Source organism: Strix uralensis, chromosome 17 (assembly GCF_047716275.1).
Source record: "Strix uralensis isolate ZFMK-TIS-50842 chromosome 17, bStrUra1, whole genome shotgun sequence".
NCBI classification, from domain to species: Eukaryota; Metazoa; Chordata; class Aves; order Strigiformes; family Strigidae; genus Strix; species Strix uralensis.
Window position 1 is genome coordinate 1277422 of NC_133988.1, and position 20184 is coordinate 1297605.

Here is a 20184-nt window from a genome sequence, read left to right on the forward strand (position 1 = left end):
TTTAAGTTTATGGAACACAGCACTTCATGCCATGGGTAGTGAACTTCTAGTATTTGTTGCCCTAGAAGGTGAGAGAGACAGATAATTCTCAGATCCCAGGAGTGGTTAGACAAGCTAACAGCCAACAGGATCATACACAGATACTGAAAGGGTCAGGCAGGGACTGATTGTCTCATGTTCCTCCAACATTCCCAGGTGTCTTAGGTCAGAAAAGGTTTGTGGGAAGTGGCTGGGCCTGCCAACAGCAGCAGAAGGAGGCAAAATAATAGGCTAGGTCAAGGTCAACTGATGGTGTGTCATCCAGTAGGGCACTTCTGATGTCTGTGCAGCTTGTTCAAATACGTGTCATTTGAAGTCTGTCTTAAGAAAAGCTTCTGTCTGTACCAGATGCATTTCTGATTTATCTCTACCTTTTCTGGTTGGGATGAATTCTGGATCCTAGCATGACCATTTGATAGTGCCACCTATATAAATGTTACAGGAAGGGGGTGAGAACTGAAGCTGATGTAGACTCTTCGATATACTATATAGTAATAGGTTTCTTATCTCATGACTGAAACTTGTTTAAAGCAGCAAAAAATAGAGAAGTGATAGCTCTTCTCAAACAAGAAATTAGTTAGCAGTGCCAATCAATGACAGCACTGAGATTGTCTTTTTATTGGGAAGAGCAGGCTCTTCAGTCATGTTAAATATGTTTGATTTGTGGCTGTTGAGAATATAAGGCATCTAATTTAAAAACTGAGTTGTTAGATGCTCCGTAATGATGAAACTTATATATACTTACATTTAACCATTCTTGTTAAACATACTTGGTACAATAGGAAAATGAGCGCAGGTACGTTGCAATGGCTTTGTTGTAGAATTTAGACATGCTAGTGGCCTGTGATCAAAGCTTATTTCGTGAGAAGATAGGTTATCTTGTCTTGAGGTTCAGGTTTTTGTACTCTTCTCTAGGACTTGCCTCCCATGTTTTGGGATGGGATTTTTTCCTTTCTTAGTACTTCCTACGTACGAAGCTTCTGCACAGAATATCACATATCTTCTTGCACTAGTATTTATCCTGCTTTGCTACATGATTGTGGTTGTCAGTACAAAGCATCTCGATCACCTCTAAATCCTCTTATGAATGATCATACCCTTCTCACTAGAGCTGTTGGGCAAAACTCTGCAACTTTTTGTATCTTGGCACCTTAGATGGCAAAATATGTCTTAAGACATCTCGGCACCTCTCCCTTTTAGTGAAGTATATAAAATTCATGTCCAGTGTTAGGAGTTTGTAGTATTTTGTCTGATGTGTTTTCTTGAGACCACACAACTAGGCTTTCAGAGAAAACCATCTCCCAGTTCCAAATTTTTAATCTTGTAGTATTTAGAAGCATGGCTTTACAAGCCAGAGTAAAGCTGCTGTTTCCTCTGGCCTAGCAGGAACACTTGATACATCTCATTAGAACAGAAAAGAAAGGGTACAGAAAAGCAGGAGGAAAAAAGTGTCCTGTAGAATTTGATCCCTCTAAAAATAATTAAAAACCAAAACCTGAATTGAGATGGAAACCACTATTTCTAATGCTTCAGTACGACTTTTTGTTAGTGACTCTATAATAAACTTGTTGGATCTGTTCAGAGGATGTTTCCATGCAATACACAGGTACCCGTGTGCTTAATGCTCCCAAAGGGAGATGACTGCCAAACTCTACCTTACTGAAGTTGCAGTACTCACAGAAATCTATAGTATCACTTTGGAGTACAGAGCTGTGATGGCCTAATCCTGTAGTGATAGTCAGGCTTGGTTTTAATACTAAAACATACCTGCATGTTACTAAATGGACACAGTTGGATTCTAAAACACTTGTGTAAAATACAGCTGGAGTCAGGTTTGAAGGTGGTGAAATGCCTATGATTTTACTTCAGGGAAAAAACAGTCTTAAGCTAATAAAATATTTATGGAAATTTGGGATCGTGATGGAATGTTGTAGATCTTTCTGGGAGAACCTTACATGCAACACATTAGGTGTGGGCATAAGTAGTTCTCCTTGTATCTAGTTTAGAAACCAACTGAAAAAAGAGAAGAAAGTCCCAAACACTAAGCAAAACACTTGTGCTGGATTTTTAGCTTAATTTTTAAAGTAAGGGCATATTGAGTATGAATGAAAATTCTCAGGGAAGTGTACAATGCCATTGCTTTTCTAAATGTAAAATGGGGGATTGGCTGTATTAAAAGGATTGTTGAACCAGTGAAAGTGGAAACTAGACGTAACTGTGAACATTATCTAGCTCATAGATATTACTACACATTAGTAAAACTAGCTAGATTTTTCTGTAGTGGTGCAGAGCAGAAGGCTGGAATATAGCCATGGCAAAATGTTCTTTAAGGCTCCTGAACACCTCTTGCTGCAAACCACGTCTGTAAGCCTAAGAGGCACCTACTGCATTTTAAACTGTTCCGAGGGGCTTTACTTCAAGACTTCAAAAAGCCATGTGATATAAGGGTGTGGCTTTCAGCTGGTGACCATTTTCTGTGTAGTAATTGCTATTTGGCAGTGCTAGTGACTTGTACTATTGATTTTAATCATCCTGAACTGTTGGTTTGGTTTTTTTGGTTTTTTAGGAGGTATGAAGGAGAGTTGGGAAGATGACTCTCTGGACCAAAAGAGAACTGAATATGTGAAAGCAAGTAATACTGAGAACTATGCAGAAATACTAGCACTGAGGGAAAGAACGGAAACCTTGGAAGGTCAGCTAGCTGCACCTGAAGAACAGTGCAGAAGAGAAAAAAACAAAAAGGAGTTCAGTGGGCAAATAAAAACCTTGAATCTCCAGCTCTCTGCTCTGAAGAAAGGGCTTCTGGCTTAGGTGCAGAACTCCAGCAGTGTCGAGCTGACCATCAGGAGATTGTTTCTGAATTGGACAAACAGAAACTATCAATAGGGAACAAGAAGAAAAGATGATTCAGCTAAATAATGAAGTAGAAGGTGCTAAACAAAATATAATTTATAAAGTGCCGCTAATTAAAACAATGCAGTCCAAAGTAGATGAGTTGTATAAATGTCACTTTGAGTCTTACACTACGGATATTGATTCAGTTCATCTAAAGGATTCCTTAGACTCTCAGAAAGATGAGCTGGAGAGAGCTTCTTCACAAAAAAGTCAGCAGATTCAAGAACCACTTCAACAAGTTGAAGACTTAAAGAAGGGACTTGATGATGCTGAGAATTATAATAATCAACTAAAAATAAAGTTAAATGAGACTGCAAATCAAGATTATCAGTCCACAAATGAAAAAGTTCTTATGAACCAGTTACAAGAGCACATCCAGAAGAAAACCCAGGATTTTGGAAAACAGGCTGCAGAAGATCACAGAGTAATTGCAGTGTTTGAAGAGGAAGTTACCAGCTCCAAGGGAAAAATAAGAGAGCTTGAATGCCTCTTGGAGGCTTTTAGAGCTAAAGATGACAGCATAGCAAAGTTAGAAGAAGTACTTAAAGAAAAAGAATCTATTATTTTAAATCTGGAAAGTAATACAGTAGCTCTGCAAGAGGAACGTGCCAATTCAGACAAAAAACTGAAAGAATTAAATGATCAGGAAGCAAATGTAAAGGAGGGGGTTGTGCAGTTGATGAACAGCTTGGAGAACATGAAACACACTCTTCAAGAAAGGGAGAAAAATGAGGATGAGCAAATACAATCTATAGAATTGTAAGTAAACAATGAGATAATTCCTAGCCCTTTGAGAACAGACTCAAGTTAAAACTACCTTCTGTGAACATCCATTTATTGTGACATAACCCATTTGCATGTTTGTCAACTTTATTAACCAAACTGCTTAAGAACTTTTAATCCACTACTTGATTTCTATATTTGCATATTTTGCTAGCTCTGTTTTCCTCACCTGTTTGTGTATTCTTTCAGAAATATCGATCTAAATCCTGCAGAACTATTGTAGGGGGAAACAGGAAATGATGAATTATTTGGGGATTTCTAATAGTATTATGTTACATACCCTTTTTGGAGGAAATGGCATAGTTTAATGTTATATCCTGTAACTCGTATAAAAGCAGGCAATGATTTCTTTAGAAAGGACTGAATGGTAAAAAGGAAAAGAAGAAAGTAAAAAAAAGCCTAGTAATTAAACAGTAAACAGCTGGTTTTGGTAATAGCTGTTCTAGGTGAACACAGTATACTGTAAGAACTTGAAGGAATAATGGGTGTAGGAGAGTAGAACTTCCCCAGCCCCCTCTACTTTTTAAATCTTTAGGAAATAAGAGATTAAATGTATCTGAGAGATTATATTTGCTATGTGGCAAGGAAATTGCAATCCTGTAAAAATGGCTTTAAGATGCTGTGTAGCCCTTCTGACTGGGGTTTCTTTAGTTCCAATATCTGTGGGCACGTGCATGTGCTCTAAAATACAATTTAGCATGAAAGTCTGGGGATCCCTGACCCTGTGCTTGTAAAACTTTGAAAGGTTTTCCTTTTGTGAGACCTTATTTTGTATTGTTAATTATGGAATTTAAGAATATCTTCTATTAGGTAATTGCGAAGTAAAAATCCAAGATAACTTACTGTAAGCTTTTTAAAATAAATATGACCATTTAAAAATAAACCCATTAAACTTCTTAATGACTTTGTAGCACTTAATAACAACAGGACTTGTTACAATGTTATTGGTTTTTCTACTTTCTTTTGATTTTTATTTATTTTGATCCTTACAAGGTCTGGGATGTAAATATCAAGTTTATACTTAATTGATATTAACCTTGTCCCTTTTGTTACTGTGTAAGGACACCTAATGGTAGAAATGGTTACTCTACTGTGCTTAAAAACAAGAATTTTAAAAGATTGTACTGTTCAAGAGTGAATCTGAGTGGTTTATTACTTCAGGATCATATAATAAGTAGCTGAAATCCAAAATTATAATACTTGTCATTTAGCTGATAGATCTGCGATTCTATTCATGAATAAAACCAGCCATCAAAGAGCCTGAGTTAATGTGTAAAAGCTGTTTCTTTGAGATGTGTAACACTAATGTTATTTATGTCTCTTCATTTCTAACACAAGGCTACGTAAAGATCTTTCTGAGAGCTCTGCCCTTGTACAGAGCTTGAAAAAAGATTTGCAGAGGAAAGAGGAAGAAAATGCAGATTTGAAAGAGAAACTTTCTGATGCCAAGAAACAAATTCAGCAAGTACACAAAGAGGTTTGTAACCCCAGGCCAAATGTTTCTTCTGCAAGTGTGTTTGGGGTTCTGTTAGTAAAACCTGTTTTCACAAGTCTCAAGCCCCAGCTGTTAGAAGTGGTTCATACCAAGGCTGCGTTCAGCGATCCATTTAGAGTGAGAGTGAGTCTAAAGTTCCATTGCCATTGAGCTGTGAGCTAAAGCCCGGAGGTCAAAACATGGATTAGTACTGATATTGAAGGGGGGGAGTAAATTTTATTGATACACTTGAAAAAGGCTTGTCAAAAGTCAGCTAACCTGGTTATGGAGGAGGACTTTGTAATCTTCATAACAACAGTAGCCGTATGTTGTTGTTTGTGCTGACTGCAAAGCCTCAGAATTCAGACTTTTGGAAAATGCTCATCTCTGGGAGGAAAAGATGGATTAATTGGAAAAGGAAAGCACAGACTTCTAGAGACTTTTTAAAATCTGAGATGTTTTCTATTAAGTTTGGGGAAAATAAATGAAAAAATGGAATAACTTTTACTAATGTTGATTGTTAGTATTTAGTTATGAAGCACTAGGATTTCTTAGAACCTCATGGGATATCGCAAGAACTTAAAATCCAGAAGACTATTGCAAGAGTTCGGGCTTGAAAGTTAAGCTTTAAAAAAGTATTAATGTCTTCCCCAGTAGCCTGACATTTCAGGACCTTTTCCCTACTCAACATGCAGTGTATAATCCTTTGAGAAGTAGCAAGGAGTGGATGGGATCATGTGTCAGGAAACACTTTTTTCTTTTGTTAGAGTAATGTCTTCTAAACACTTTTTTAGACAGCTTGAATGCTCCTTTCAATATATGAAAAACTTATTTATTCTTGACTGTCTTTAAATATTTAATACTTATTGAGGCTCAGAATGAAAAGCTACTAATATGTAGCATGTGTATTTGTTTCTTTCAACATGTTTTTGACATGTTTTCTTTAATTTGCTTTCAATGTGATATTTAGGAGCAGCTGAATAATGAGAAGCTGGAAGAAATCTCCAAACAGTATGAGAAAGCGTGTAAAGGTCAGAAAAAGCCCTTATTGTGCCATTTTTTGGGTGTGGAATGGCAACATAATGAGTTGTGATGTTAACTAATTTGGAGAGTCTTGCATATTTATATTTTAAAATACTGAGAAACTCCAACCTGGACATTAAAATGTTATAGTCAGGAACTAATTTTTATTGAATCATTATTAGCAGGAATATTTGAAAGCAAAGAAACAGTCTTAGAATAAGAAACATAAGCCCCAAAGAAAGGCTGGATTTGCTGTATCAGTGTTAACTTACTCGATATTGGTGTTTATTTGCCACTTTAGCTGGCCATGGTAACAACATCGAACACTGACACATGAACTAGCACAGTAACAGTTTCTGCAGGTTTGATAAACACTCAGCAGTTGAACAATAGTTAGTTTCTCATCTAATACCAGCCTTAGTCTGACGTTAACACTGACATGCTCACCTAAATCAAGTTGATGGGAATCACTTCAGAATTCTGGATTTGGAAAGTTCTGTAGAGATACTCTATTTCTTTCTAATAGAGCTTTGGATCTCAGGCAATGGGGGAAATTACTTGTGATGAAGGCACTTTGGGAGAGAATGGTGGGAGCTAGGATGGGGGCTCATCTGTAAATTTATTTTCAGATCTGTGTGTGTTGAGGTTTGAGCTCAGCCGGCAGCCAGTCGCCACGTGGCAGCCGTTCACCTCCCCCCTCCCCGGTGAAACAGGGGAGGGACAAAAAGAAGAAAATTCGTAGGTTGAATAAAAAGAAAGAAATTTACTAAATATAACAAGAAAACAACAGTAACAATAGTGAGTCAAAAAAAATGGGTAAAATGCAGCAGTGTCTTACCAAGCGTGGCAACCGCCCCCCCCCACCCCATAGCAGCACCCGACTGCACCCAAAACCAGCAGTGGCAGAGAGAGCCCAGCCCAGCTGTACCCTCTGGGCACGGCATCACCGGTGGGAAATACTCCAGTGAGCATTGGGACCACCCGCCAGCTGTGCTCCCTCTCAGCCCAGGGAAAGCTGACTCTGTCCTGGCCCAAATCAGGACAGTGTGCAAAGGAAAAACTAATTGGAGATCTGCGGATGGCATTAGAAGAACAAGAACAGACTCAGATTAAACAAGGTCAAGTGCTTGAAGCCAAATTAGAAGAGACCAACAGATTAGTTCGGGGTAATCTCTCCATGCAAAGGGAACAGGGAGGCAAAATTGTTTTGGATGTATTGTGTATATATATATAGCTGCTTTAAATCTCTGTTTTGATTTGTTGAGTGTTATTTAGGCGTTAATTGTATATAGGACATAACAAACTTCTAACAGGTAAAGGCTTCTGTTGTCCCTTTGTGGTCACAGCTGATAAATCCATGTAACTTCAGTAGAAGGATGTGAATGTGGTCAAATATACATTTAAACTGTGTGTTATATAACCTCATTTTGTGTACTGACTAGAACTGGAAGCATGGAAGCAGAAATACAGAGAGCTGAATAACCAGAGCAATAGTGACTGGCAGCAAAAGATGAGCAACGCCACGGAAAAAACAGAGATGAAAATGAGGAATTAATAAAGCTGCAAAAACAACTGAAGGTAAAACATGGTGATGTAATTCATACTTAGGTTTAAAACCATAACTTTCATTTAGGAGTCTAAATTATTTTTGTGTCACTATCTTCAAGAGCTAGGGCATGATGTGGCCGGTTCTTACACTGGTGAAGGAAACCTCTAAAAACTGCAGTGCGTCAGTGCAGCAAAGTCTGGATGGGTGTCTGTGTAATACACAGCATCACTGATGCCCCACAGTGGGGTGCACCCTTCGCTGTGGTGTGCTGCCATGGACGGTGCTTCTCTAGCTGGACTCCTCTTAAAATTGTCTTGAACAGATGTCAGGAGCTGGATTGTTTCAAACCTTTTTCCCATCAGTTGCTTGGGCAAATAAATCAGACTCTTTAGAGATCTTGTGCTTGCTGTGTGACCTGTAAGCCCTTCCTGTTAGGCTGAGGGTTCACCTCTTCATTCTCCTTGGATTAGAAAGCAGACTTTTTTCCCAGGCAGCTTTTCAGGTGCCTCCTGTCTTGTGTGGGAGAATGTCTGACAAGAGGTTTGGTTGTGGTAGAGAAGGAGGCAAAGTTGCTGTGGATTGAAGTAACATTCCTGGTTACACACTGTCTCTGTTTCCCATTCAAATTGTGCTGCATTTTTTGCCTTTCAGTCTTGAAGTAGGTTTCCTAACATGTCCTGCAAGGCAATATAAAAGATTGGGAATTTGTAAGTAAAAAGGGTCTTTTTGCCATTACCTTTGGTGTAACTTTAATAGTGTTTGTGACTTACCCAGAGCATGTTTTAGAGGAAAAAAAGTCTGTTCCCTGAAGACATGCCCGTCCGAGTAATAAGTTCTGAAAACTGCTAACAATTTTTTTAAATGGAAAAGAACAAATGAGAATGTAATGCTTGCACTTGGGAATATGCTGGAGTAAAACTGTGCTAGTATTTCTGTTATCTTTTTGAAAGTAATGTGTTTAATGGTAATCTGGATTTTTGTGTTGCTTAATCTCTGCCTATGGCTTTATTTCTGGTTCCACTAAAATAGGAGAATGAGGCAAAGTATCAAGCTGATAGAAGGAACTGGCTGGAGGAAAAAATGAGACTCATAAGTCAAGTGAAAGAAGCTGAGAGCCATCACAACAGAGAAATGAGAAAATTTTCAGAGGCCAGAAAACGTTGTGTAGAGCAACAAGCAGAAATTGTAAGTGACTGGAGGTCTCAGCGGAGTCTTTAGTACAGAGCAGATCTCGTGTCAGGTGTTAACAGTGTGGGCGCTTGAGGGGAACTGGCCTTTGTCAAATCCCCTCATTTATCACATGGCAAAGCCTACATGAGATCTTCTCCATGTGAAAAGGGAAGAACAGGAGTGTCACAAAATGAAAAAGCATCATACCTAATGGAAGTGAAAGTGCCTGTTCCTTTCTATCCTGTCACCAGCACCGCCTTGCTGTGAATTCTTCAAACTTCATCTTGTGTGTAAAACACCAATACGTAACCTATGCTTAAGTGAATTGCTACTTAATGAAGCTGGGAAAACATACCTTGAAAACCAAGATTTGCTGCTTGGTTTTTCTGAAAAAAAAAAAAGGGGGGGGGGGGAGGGGACAGCCTATGAGGCTTTAGAAGGAAGAGAAGAAGCAAGCAGTAGTTGACAAAGAAAGCTTCTTTCTAGATCTTTCCAGTAAAAATACTGGGTCAAAATGCTAGTGGTTTTGCTCCCATATCGCTTTCAAAGTAGAGTGACTGATAGTTAATAACAAGGTGGATACCTTGCCTGGTCACTGGACTGTATCAAGGGTGTAATTTCCTAAGCATATGAAATTATTATACGAATCTGTACCATCTAAAACTGTACTTGCATCTAGAAGTAGTTAGCAATGACCTTCTGGCCCTGCAGTCAGTACAGGGGGGTGTTAGGAGCTTGGGACTACTTTCACTTTGTCTGTGACTTTGCTTGCCTGAGACTTTCTAATAAAATCAGAAAGTGGGCAAGCAGGAGTGGTGGTTCTTGACAAAAATTCTCTTCTCAAAGAGTATAAATTTAGATACAGTTTCTTCTAATTTGAAGCATGGTTTGCTTTTGTATATTTGTAGTGAAACTAGTTCTGTGTGAGCTTTTTAAGATCTACATAGGCTCTCAAGTCTACTAAGGCCATAAGATAGTACTGACTATGCCAAACTAAGCTGTCAGAGCAGTTCAGATGGTTTGTAGAAGTGGTGTTCAATTCTAACCTATCTTTCCCCTATTCAGGGAAGACTTGCTGCACAGCTGGTAGAAAAGGCCAGCAATCTTCAAAAGTGGTGTGAAGAAAGAGATCAATTAGTAGAAGCTTTGGAAGTACAGCCCAAGACTTTGGCTTCTAACACCGTACAAAAAGATAAAGAAATAGCAGAACTGAAACAAGTTGCAGTAAAGGATTCAGGAAAGGTCCTCTCGCATTCTCTCTCTCTTGTTTCTGTGGGATTTTTTTGTAGTTGTTTCCTGTTGTTTTTCTTTTGTTATTCACTAATTCTGCAAAATACTACATTTTGGCTCTATTTCAAACATATTGAAATTGTTTGCAGCTAATATAAAAAAAGCTTTGTGCTTCTCTGAAACTGAATTTGTAACAGTAACTGAAGTTTCAAAAAACTTCGTAGTTCAAATAAACACTCAAGTCTATTTGATTATTTGATTGCAATTTGATTGGACTGGAAATCTGAAACAACTATCACATCTGCTGCCTTTTTCACAGAACCAAGAACTTCATGAACAAATGGGAGGTGAACTTTTATAGCCCTACATAAGTAGAGTAAAATAAAAATTTTGCATGACATCTTCCCAGGCTGTTCTATGACCTTTCGTGACTTTAAATAGAGGCCACTCATACATGAAGTTGTTGGCTTTTTGTTGGACAGCTGGCTGTTTGAGCCTGCAGTTCTAAGATGCTACTGAGTAATTGTAATGATGCTCATGCACATGTTAATTTCTTTTGCCAATCCTGCAATTTGTGGCAATTTTTGCTGTGTTTATTAGGATGAGGAAACTGATACAGAAGAACTAAGAAAACAGCTGGCTGAGAAAGATGACTTTATAAAGGAATTGAAACAAGGCGTTAACCATAAAAGTCTTCAGTCTTTGGCAGAAGTACCTTTACCTGAAGGACAAGATAAAATAGATCAGTCTGTAAACAAAGAGGTATGTTTGTTATATTTATAGAAAGTATGTACTAATGATATGTTGTTAATAACTTCTTTGTTTTGTTGTTTTCTCACTATATATTTCAGCAACGTGGGGAATCTCCCAAAAGTTACTTACTGTAGTTCTTCGTACTTTAACTATATCAATTAGTTCTGAGTTCTTGTTCATTCTTCTCTCTCCCTCTTTCAAGTTCCCCCTCAGAAAAAGAAGTACTTTAGTTAATAGAATGCCACCTCTCTATACACTATAAAACTTACGTGCCTGTGGGAAAAAACTAGTTAACTAATCCAGGTTCTAGAGATTTGAAGACATAATATTTATGATGTCATCTCTGGTTATGTCAGTGCTAAGGGGATTTCAGCTCAAACAACTTTCCTGATACCACCTATAGTGTGGTAATAGAGATGGTTCTGTAATTAGAGCTGCCAGCCCATATGGGGTTCACAAGAACAGAACAGTATCTTGCATCTAACTTAAAAACAAAACAATATTTGAAGTTTACACAAAGAAAAGATCGACTTTGCATATTTCCTGAACAAAAATTAAAAGGCTCGCACCTGTACTGAGCCTTCTGATTCTGACCAAACCTTTGTGTGGTACATGAGCAGTATTTAATGAGGTGGTTTTCCTGTTAAACTGAATTAATGCTCTGTGACTCCATTGCTAACTAGTAATGAAGTAATAGAGCTGAACATGGATTTCCTAGCAGACCCTCCCCTGGCTGCTAGAAGATGCGATTCTGCTCTTGGGGCAGAACTGGACTGAATGATAAAATTCATCTCTAATCTCTCTCCTGTCTACTGCCAAATAAGACTGGCCAGGTTCTTGCTCCTTCGTCAGTTCAGCTGGTGCCGTATAGATAAAGCTTGTGATGTGTGAGGGAGTAGAGAGGAGCTCTCAGAATGGTTATTGCTTTATACAGCTTTGTAATGGCAGCTAAGAGAGCACCATAAAATTAGTTATTTTTGCTAAAAAATTAGTTATAGAGAAGAATTGTTGTGAACAGTTGGTGCTGAAGTATTTACCTCAAGCCAGTAGCCACAGTACTTGATGTTATGAATAAGGAGAGGCTACTACCAGGATTATCATGTGATAAACTGTTATGGTGTGAAGTGAATGGGGTAGAGTTTTGGGGGGAAGTCAAATAATTCTCAGGGAAGATAGAGTGGAGATAGAAGAAAATCTAAGGTGATCAAGACAATGTGTGTCTCCTGCCTTGTGAGGAGAGGCTAAGAAGCTGGCACTGTGATTAGGAGAGGTTAAGGCCACCAGAGGGTTGTGGGGCTGAGGTTTACAAAACCATGGCTGCGATGGGTAGACAGAAGGCACAACTGTCCTTGCTAAAATCCTGCAAGAACTGGACAGCGCTTCATGAAACTAATAGGAGATAATTTTAAGACAGTTAAAATAACATATTCCTATATGAAGCAGCTAGTAATCTTCTGGAGGTGGTGGCAACAGGTACTGTCAGCAGGGATTAGAAAAATTTTGTAGTAGAAATCCATAAATATATTTTTAAATGGATACTTTGAGGGTTAGGCCGTGGTGTAGACTCTGACAATTCTAATGCAACAGCTAAGAATACTGGGAGAGTATGGAGAGGACAGATGACAAGGTGACCAGGATCACACATATTATCCTTAAATAGCATCTCCCTTTGCCACTCTTGGGGCAGAATATTGAACTAGACGGACTGTTGGTGAGACCCAGCAGGCACATCTCATGATGGCATCGTGAGTTGAGGTTACTGCCTTCAGCTTGTGTTGTCTCTCAGCCCAGTGTTCATTAGCTGTCTGCACGTGAGCTTGTGTATTGTAGCTTTAGAAAAATCAAAATATTTTGAGGTTTACAGTTTAGCATAATCTTTTCTCATTCTAAATATTTACAGTTTATGGAAAAACAAAGCAGGACTAATCCTGTACTTGGACAAAGTATTCCAGTTAGATATGATGAAGTTAAAGGGAATTATTCATTATCTCGATGCCCTGGCAGTGCCTCTTCATTAAGTGAGGTAGGTACAAAACTGAAATTTAAAAATTTTATGCAGTTGTATGGGTTTTGCTAAATGCAGAATAGGGAAGGAAATGTATCCTGCTGTCTGAACAATTCTAAAGTTTTATTCTGCAAATACCTTTCTTGGTGATCAGATCACCTGATTTAGTGGCTTTTGGTAGAAATGAAAGATGTGTAACATAATCACATGAATAGCTCTATCTGACTTCAGCTGCATGCTCTCGAAATCCTACCTCTCACCAATGCTTATGAAGTGGCTGGTTATTAGATAAGTCACTTGAAAAAAAATAAATAAACCCTTTTAAATGGATAAGCAATAGCAGGGCAAATTGGATTTGCTTTCTTCCACTGCGGGATTCTTGTGTGTAGCTTTGTTTGCTAACGACACTAGCCATTCCTATGTAAGTTTTTAATTGCTAACTCTCATGAAGTAGCAGTTACAAAGAAAAATGTTTGTGTTAGCCATCTCCATTCTTGGGAAAGCAGTGGTGCTTGTATTCCCACTCAGAATCCCAGCAGAGCCTGTTGAAGAATGTGACTATCTTTGGGCTTTCCATGAGCTTTGATCACTTTCCTTTTTGAGAGGAGGAGAGTGCCCTTCAAGAAGCCACAGCAGCTGCTCTGTTTGGGACCCCACCAGCAGCAGTAGTAGCAGCCACCTGCAATTTCTAAGCACCAACCACCCCAGCAGCCTGTCTTTCAGGTTTCATTCAAACAGCTGCTGAATCCATTCCTGTATGTTAGCCAGCAGCTAAACTGCTGCCACAGAGATGCAGGAGCTGGGAAGACCACAGCTCTCACTTGCTGGTTTTGCTAAGAAAAACAGGTTGGGTGGATGGTGGAAGGTAAGTGCTGCTGAGGAAGAAGAATTGTGCACACTGACTTTTCCGTCCCCCCCTCCCTGTGCAGTCTGTGCGGTTTGGCTGTGAGCAGGTACAAGACAAGGTTTTCAGCTTGTGGGCAGGGGCTGCCTTAATGCCTGCTCTTCCTCCAGAGAAGAGGTGGTGCTGTAGAAGTCTCTCATAGGTTGAATTTGGCTTGTAGCTTGCTAGTTGGACCTTGTTACTTACACAGCTTCTCTGGTGTAGAAGGGGAAGGGAGAGTTCCTTAAAGATAGGCTAGAGAAAGGTTATACTTTTCTCTCAAAAGCTCCCACTACTGCCTAGCTCCTAAGGAGCAGCAGAGTTCAGATGAAAGTCGTGTCAATTCTTCTACTGCTACTTGTGAAAACTGTGACTGTCTCTGCCCTTGAGCAAAATGACTTGGAAACAAAGTATCAGGCTGAGTTCAAGTTCTGTGATTGTGGATAGAAACGTTAATTTTTTTAAATGTAACAAAGATTTAGAAAGTAAGCATTAAACTCTGCTATGGTTGAAGTAGATTCCTTCAATTAGGAGTGTTCTGAAAGTGAACAGCTGGAAAATAGAATGCTTACTTTGCAATCCACTGGGGAAGGATATGTATTATGGGTTTTTTAACTCAGTTATTTTAAAACTTGTGTTCTTAAAATTTCCATGTATTTGCAGGACCATTCAGCAATTGTCCTTCACTCTTCAGAAGTGTCCACAGAAAATGGAAATACTAGTCAGTTCCCAAAACCAGAGATGGAAATGCAGTTCACAGCTCTGCAACCCAGTAAGATGGAGGTGAAGCACCAGGGCAGCACTTTACCAGTTCCAGTTAAAATGCTCAAGCCAAGAAAGAAAAGGAAGAGTGAAGAGATGGATGAGGTATGACCTAGACCAACTGACAAAATATGTTGTGCACTTTTTCAATTTATTACTCTGATCATTTGTTAAAATCCTATGCTTTTGATTCTCACCGAGATCCTAAGGATACATAGAGAGAATATTTAAACCTCTTCCCCCCCATGCCCCGCCTCCTGCCCGGTGGTGGATCTCTGGCCTATGTTGAATAAAGTCATAGATTTCAATTTATCCAGACTCCGGACGCTTGTCCCTGATAGGTACTTCCTCTTTACCTTTTACATTTCTGTCTCCTTGCTCTTACTATTTGCTTCTGTCTCTGGCTGTGATCTGCAGGATTACAGACCAGTTCACTAGAACTGCTTCTTTTGGTTTAAGCAACCACTGGTATCAATTATAATCTCTTCTAATAGGCAGTTACAAGTTAAGCCCCTGGGCTTAATCAATGCATTTCAGACTTTCAAGAGCACTTCCTTTGACTTTTTGTCCAGTCTGTGTTTTCTTTGATCTTTTTGTACTTAGAGGGAATATACAGAACTAATTGCACGAGCACCTGAACCTCCCTGTTTTCTGCAGACCTTAATTCCTCTTTAATTCCTTCAGCTGTGCTAGGATATATGCACCAGCCTTCCTAGTGTGCTGGGGTGTTTATGTGTGAGACTAAGGCTTCACAGCAGTTCAGGCTGGTAAAAATCTTCTCTGCTCCTCCTTGAACTGCACGTTTCTTTCCTCTGCCTTTTAGCAGCACTAGCACGAACACAGCTATCTCCAAGACACTTACAAAGGCTCTGAAACCCCGACACCTCATGGTGGTGGTACTTACATACTTGTAATCCTACTTGTGGGGCTTATGAATCTCTGTACTTCTAAGGACTTCTGCAGCTGACAGGGGGGTATAAGGGAGATGACCTGTGGATCATTTGCATTTTGAGTGAGTTTGTCTCAGCTGGGGAGTGAAGTGTCTGATGCTTTTCTAGCATTCTCCTTCAAGTGTTCTCAAGTGATGTTTTTTAAATCTCTTAGTAAAATAGTTGAGGGAAATGATCACTTCAGTGATTAGTGTTCAACAGTACTTCAGTAAACTCATTTTGTTAAACTTGGATTGCAAAAGTAGCTGTTAAAAGCTGTGTAAGTTAATTCATCTGGAATTGAACACTTCAGTCTGGAATAATGTCCAGAGTTGATTTAAATTTCCTATGTCTTGAACCAATTTTCTTTGAGAGCAGTATTCTCTTAGGCTGCTGGAAAAGTCAGTGTAAAAATAATCATCCTTCTGAAGGCACTGAAAAAGTACTGAACCTTATCTACAGATGGATATATTTCATCTAACGTAGTCACTCATGGTTTGAGAAGACTCTTTTACTGATCCATTTATAAATCCTCTCATAGTGTAGATGTTCATACCCTGATGGGATAACATTTAGCTAAGTAATTTTTCAATAACATGGAACTAATTTTAAAAGTATCTTATTGCTGTTTTATTCACCTGAATGTTATCTTAAATATTTATCTTCATGTTACATATGCCAAACAGAAATAGATTATAAAATGATTCAGTAACTTTAACTGTTACAAGTCTACTGAAGACACAATTTGGTTTTTAAATTTCCTAAAACTGAAAAGCATTGTTAAAACTAAAACTAAGGACTGAGGGGAAACCTGTAGTGCTAAAATAACCACATACTGCTCATGTCAAAGTTTTTAAAAAATAAAACAAAAACCCCTTTGTTTTTTAGAAACAAACAAAACCAAATCTTTTGCAGAGACTCCCTTCTAATTAAAGAACAAAATCCTCTTTCCATGTTCTGATGCTGTTATCAGTTGGTATGGCTGTTGGTTATCTGAACTCTCTTGGCACCACTCCACAAGATAAAGATGTCATTACAAGACAGCTTAGCAATGGCACTGTGCTACCAACCTGGTTTTCATACTTGTCACCATCAATCTGAATTTACACTTAGATTTATTAATTTCAATTTGTGTGTTGGCTTGTCAAATCTCTTAAAGACAAAAGCATAGGAAATAATGGAGAGAAGAAAATAGTAAATGTCAGAATGGTTTGACCACAGGCATTTCTAGTTTCCTTCCACAAGTTTGTTGAGCGTTTCATTCACATTTGAAGAGTTACCTCTATCCAGTATTAGCCAATGCCTCCCTACTGTTAGTCCTAGCATTTAAACAGTGGCTGCTTCTCTAATACAGATAATTGTTGTTCTTTCCAGAAGAATCCTAGTTAAAATTTGTCATATTTATTTTCTTAGGATTTTGTGAAAAGTGAGAACAAGAAAAATGCAAAACCTGCTATGACTAATTCACCTTCTACAAGCAACAAGAAAATAGTTTGGTTTTGTTCAATTTTGAAGTTAGTTTCTCCTTTCACAGGTCCACCTTTAAAGGTGGACCTGTGAAAGGAGCAAACATTCCTATGCAGCAGTATCTTAATCCTTATCTATGTATTTTAATAGGATTCTTAAACACGTACGTTGTCTTCCTACTAAACTTTCTAAGCTAACCAAGGACAGTCAGTCTGTATTTGCCCAGAACGTGTACTGGCTGCAGCGTACAGGGATTCCCAGGGAAGGATGTTGCATGCTGAGTAGTTATGAAGACTAGTTTGAACATACTCATAGCATGTGTCACGTTATAGGCAATTCCTTTTGAAGTAAAACTAAGGTTTGTGTCATCTATATGCATGACAATTATAAAAATATGATTTTAGGCCTTAGTAGTAACATGGGCAGGCTCAAAGGGTGGACAGAAGATTTATTTTCACCATCGCTTTCCTTCTGTTTTATAACTAGAGCAGCTGATCTAATGAAATACTCTAAAACTTTGAATCATTTTTTTAAAAGAAACTATTTGTTTCCTATATTACTCATCCCCTTAAATGTATTCTGTGAAACTGATAATTTTTTTTTCTTTTGGGTATAAAATAATGTTGTCTACATTGCTTGCTGTGGCAGTATCATTAGTATAATGAACAGAGGTATCAGTAGCAAAGCTCAAAATGTCAGCTTGAAAATACCATTGAAGTCAAATAAAATGGAATTAAACTTGAAGATAAGTCAATTTTTCAACTTAAACAATGATCTTGTATTTCTGTACAGATGTCTTCTACAAAGTTGTTTAGAAAAGAATACCCCTTAAGAAAGCAAGGATCTACTTCAAGGAAAATGTCAGCTAAAAATAAAGATGGAACACTACAAAAAATTGGAGATTCTTTCCAAAGTTCTCCTATTATTATTCACTCTAAAGGTTTGTACAGAATAAATAAGGCTTATTCCATGTTATCTGGGTATTGTAGAATAGCTTTTTTCTACTGTAATCTGTTAATGTATGTGCTGTTAAAGCTCACATCTGCTGCATCCAGTTGTTCCTCATTTATGAAATAATGGAGTCGGAGCTGGGGCCTGCTCTGCTGAATCTTGCAGAGTGGAAGAGGCCGACTGGATTACAAGGACCACATGGTTCTAGAGTTTAGGTTAAGTGTGAAAGGTGAGCCAGGTAGAGCGGAAAGATGCAGTGTGGAATATGTGCGTAGAAATTGATCCTAAAAGCAATGTTAAGCTCAAAATGTCTGAGTTACTTTGGTTTTGCTTACAGTAAAACAGTTACAGGCAATTTCAGAAACTTGACCTGCTGATCTGAAAAACTCAGGAGTTGAATTCAAACCCAGATCTGACCTTGTTCTCTAAGCAATCCCTCCCCCACCTCCTGCTTTGTTTCTGTGGAAATTGCATTAATGTTTTTTGAAGTATGTATGTGGGAGAGGAAGATTAGTTCTACCGAGTCTGAAAGCTGGTATCTCCTGAAAATATGTGGAAGACTTCAATAAACTGGCTATGAAGCAATTAATGGATTTCATTAAGTTTAAGCATAGCCTTGGGAAAATCAACTGCTAGGACTTTCCATTGAAGAATATATTTTTATTCTTTCCTACAGTAAGACATGATTTCTGAGTTACTGGGGTTTTTTTTTAAAAAGATTAAAATTAGCAGAGGGCCCAAGGAATCACCAGTGTTAAATTCTAAAAGACACTATTATTTGGCTGGTTAAAACAAGGTCAGTCACTATTCAACATGGACAGTTAAAATTAAGATAGTGGGATTTTTAAAATTTTCCGCATTTGTCAGAGTGGTTCCATGAGGACAACATGTCATTATCAATGGAAGCCGAATTCAGACTACTCCAAATTTCACCCTGAAAATACTTAATTTGAGCAAATGAGGTCTGATTTGTAACCTTTATTACCATGTCCTGTGTTTTTTCCCTTTTTTGCATAACTTAGTATTGTTTGGGATCTCTTCTTTCCTTCTAGCTCATAAGATGCACACACTCATCTCTTCACAGAGCTGGTACTAGTCTGATAAAACTATACAAGTACATAGAGGAAATTGACTCAGCCTTGTGCTTCTGTCAGTACAAAGAAGTTAAGCCCTGTTTTCAATTCCTGTTGTATTTAGCATCCAGTGAAATCTGAATCCCAATTGATTTTTTGGTGCTATTTAAATGTGTCCTTCAAGCTTTTGCATTTGAAGCTATAGAAAACTGTTTCTGGATATAGAAGACTGTGGTAGTCAAATACATACCACTTCTGAATTTTTATGTTTCAATTTCAGACTACATCTGTTTCATTTTTAAACTGGTTTTAATAAACCTTTATTCATTAAACCTTTATTCATTAATTTTGAGGTTCATAAACCAGTAAGATTTACAATAAAATTTTTCTTGTAGCAAAGAAGCTGATGGCAACAATAAGCTCTCCCAAGTCTGCAGAACCAGAAAGTGCCAAAGGAAAGAAGCTCAAGCCAGAATGAGCTAAGAGAAAGCTGTGTTCATCTGACAGTTCTTGCCCTCTAGATGTCCCTGATTCTTCGGTAAGTGATTGCGGGTTAGTGTTCTGTCCGCTGTAATCTATTTCTGTAATCTTGGCTTAAAATAAACTACTATCAGGGGGACAGAACAAACCTGATCGAGTCAAACTGCAGAAGAGGTTTGAAAGTACTGACTTATTTCTTGATTCTACCTGACCATTCCTTTTGGTCTTTTCTTCCCGATGCGTTACTTTAATTGTCTCTGTTTTCTCACCTCTCTTCTCTGCGGGTGACTGCTGACTTGTTGTATCACCCCAACAGTAGTCACGGAGATGCTTCACATTTGGATTCTTAGATACCTTAGCTGGGCTTGTGGACTATTACTTTTTCCTCTAGTACAGCAGTTGAGTCTTAATTTGTTTTTCCAGTAGTTGGTGTTCGTTTAAGAGTAGCATGAAGGGGTAACAGAAATAGAGACCATGAAGGAATCCATAGATTTGGAATAGCCTGATTGAAACACTGAAGAGAAAGGTCTGCATGTACAGTGAACTTTGCAGGGCAAGTGAGCACCTGAGGTAATTTCTGATTCCTTTTCTGCCCAGCTGCTATTAGGGTTACTTTAGGATTTGGATACACCCATGCTTTTCAAAGCACAGTTTAAATAGCCTTCTGCGTGTGCTTCAATTGCGTTGCCCTGTCTAAGCCAGCCTATAGAGAGTCTTA

The 20184-nt window shown here is 38.4% G+C and overlaps 1 pseudogene; it reads left to right on the plus strand.

Annotated features, from left to right (window-relative positions):
* LOC141951433 (uncharacterized) overlaps positions 1-8929 on the plus strand; it is a 33715-nt pseudogene extending 24786 nt beyond the window's left edge.
* The last annotated feature ends 11255 nt before the right edge of the window (positions 8930-20184 follow it).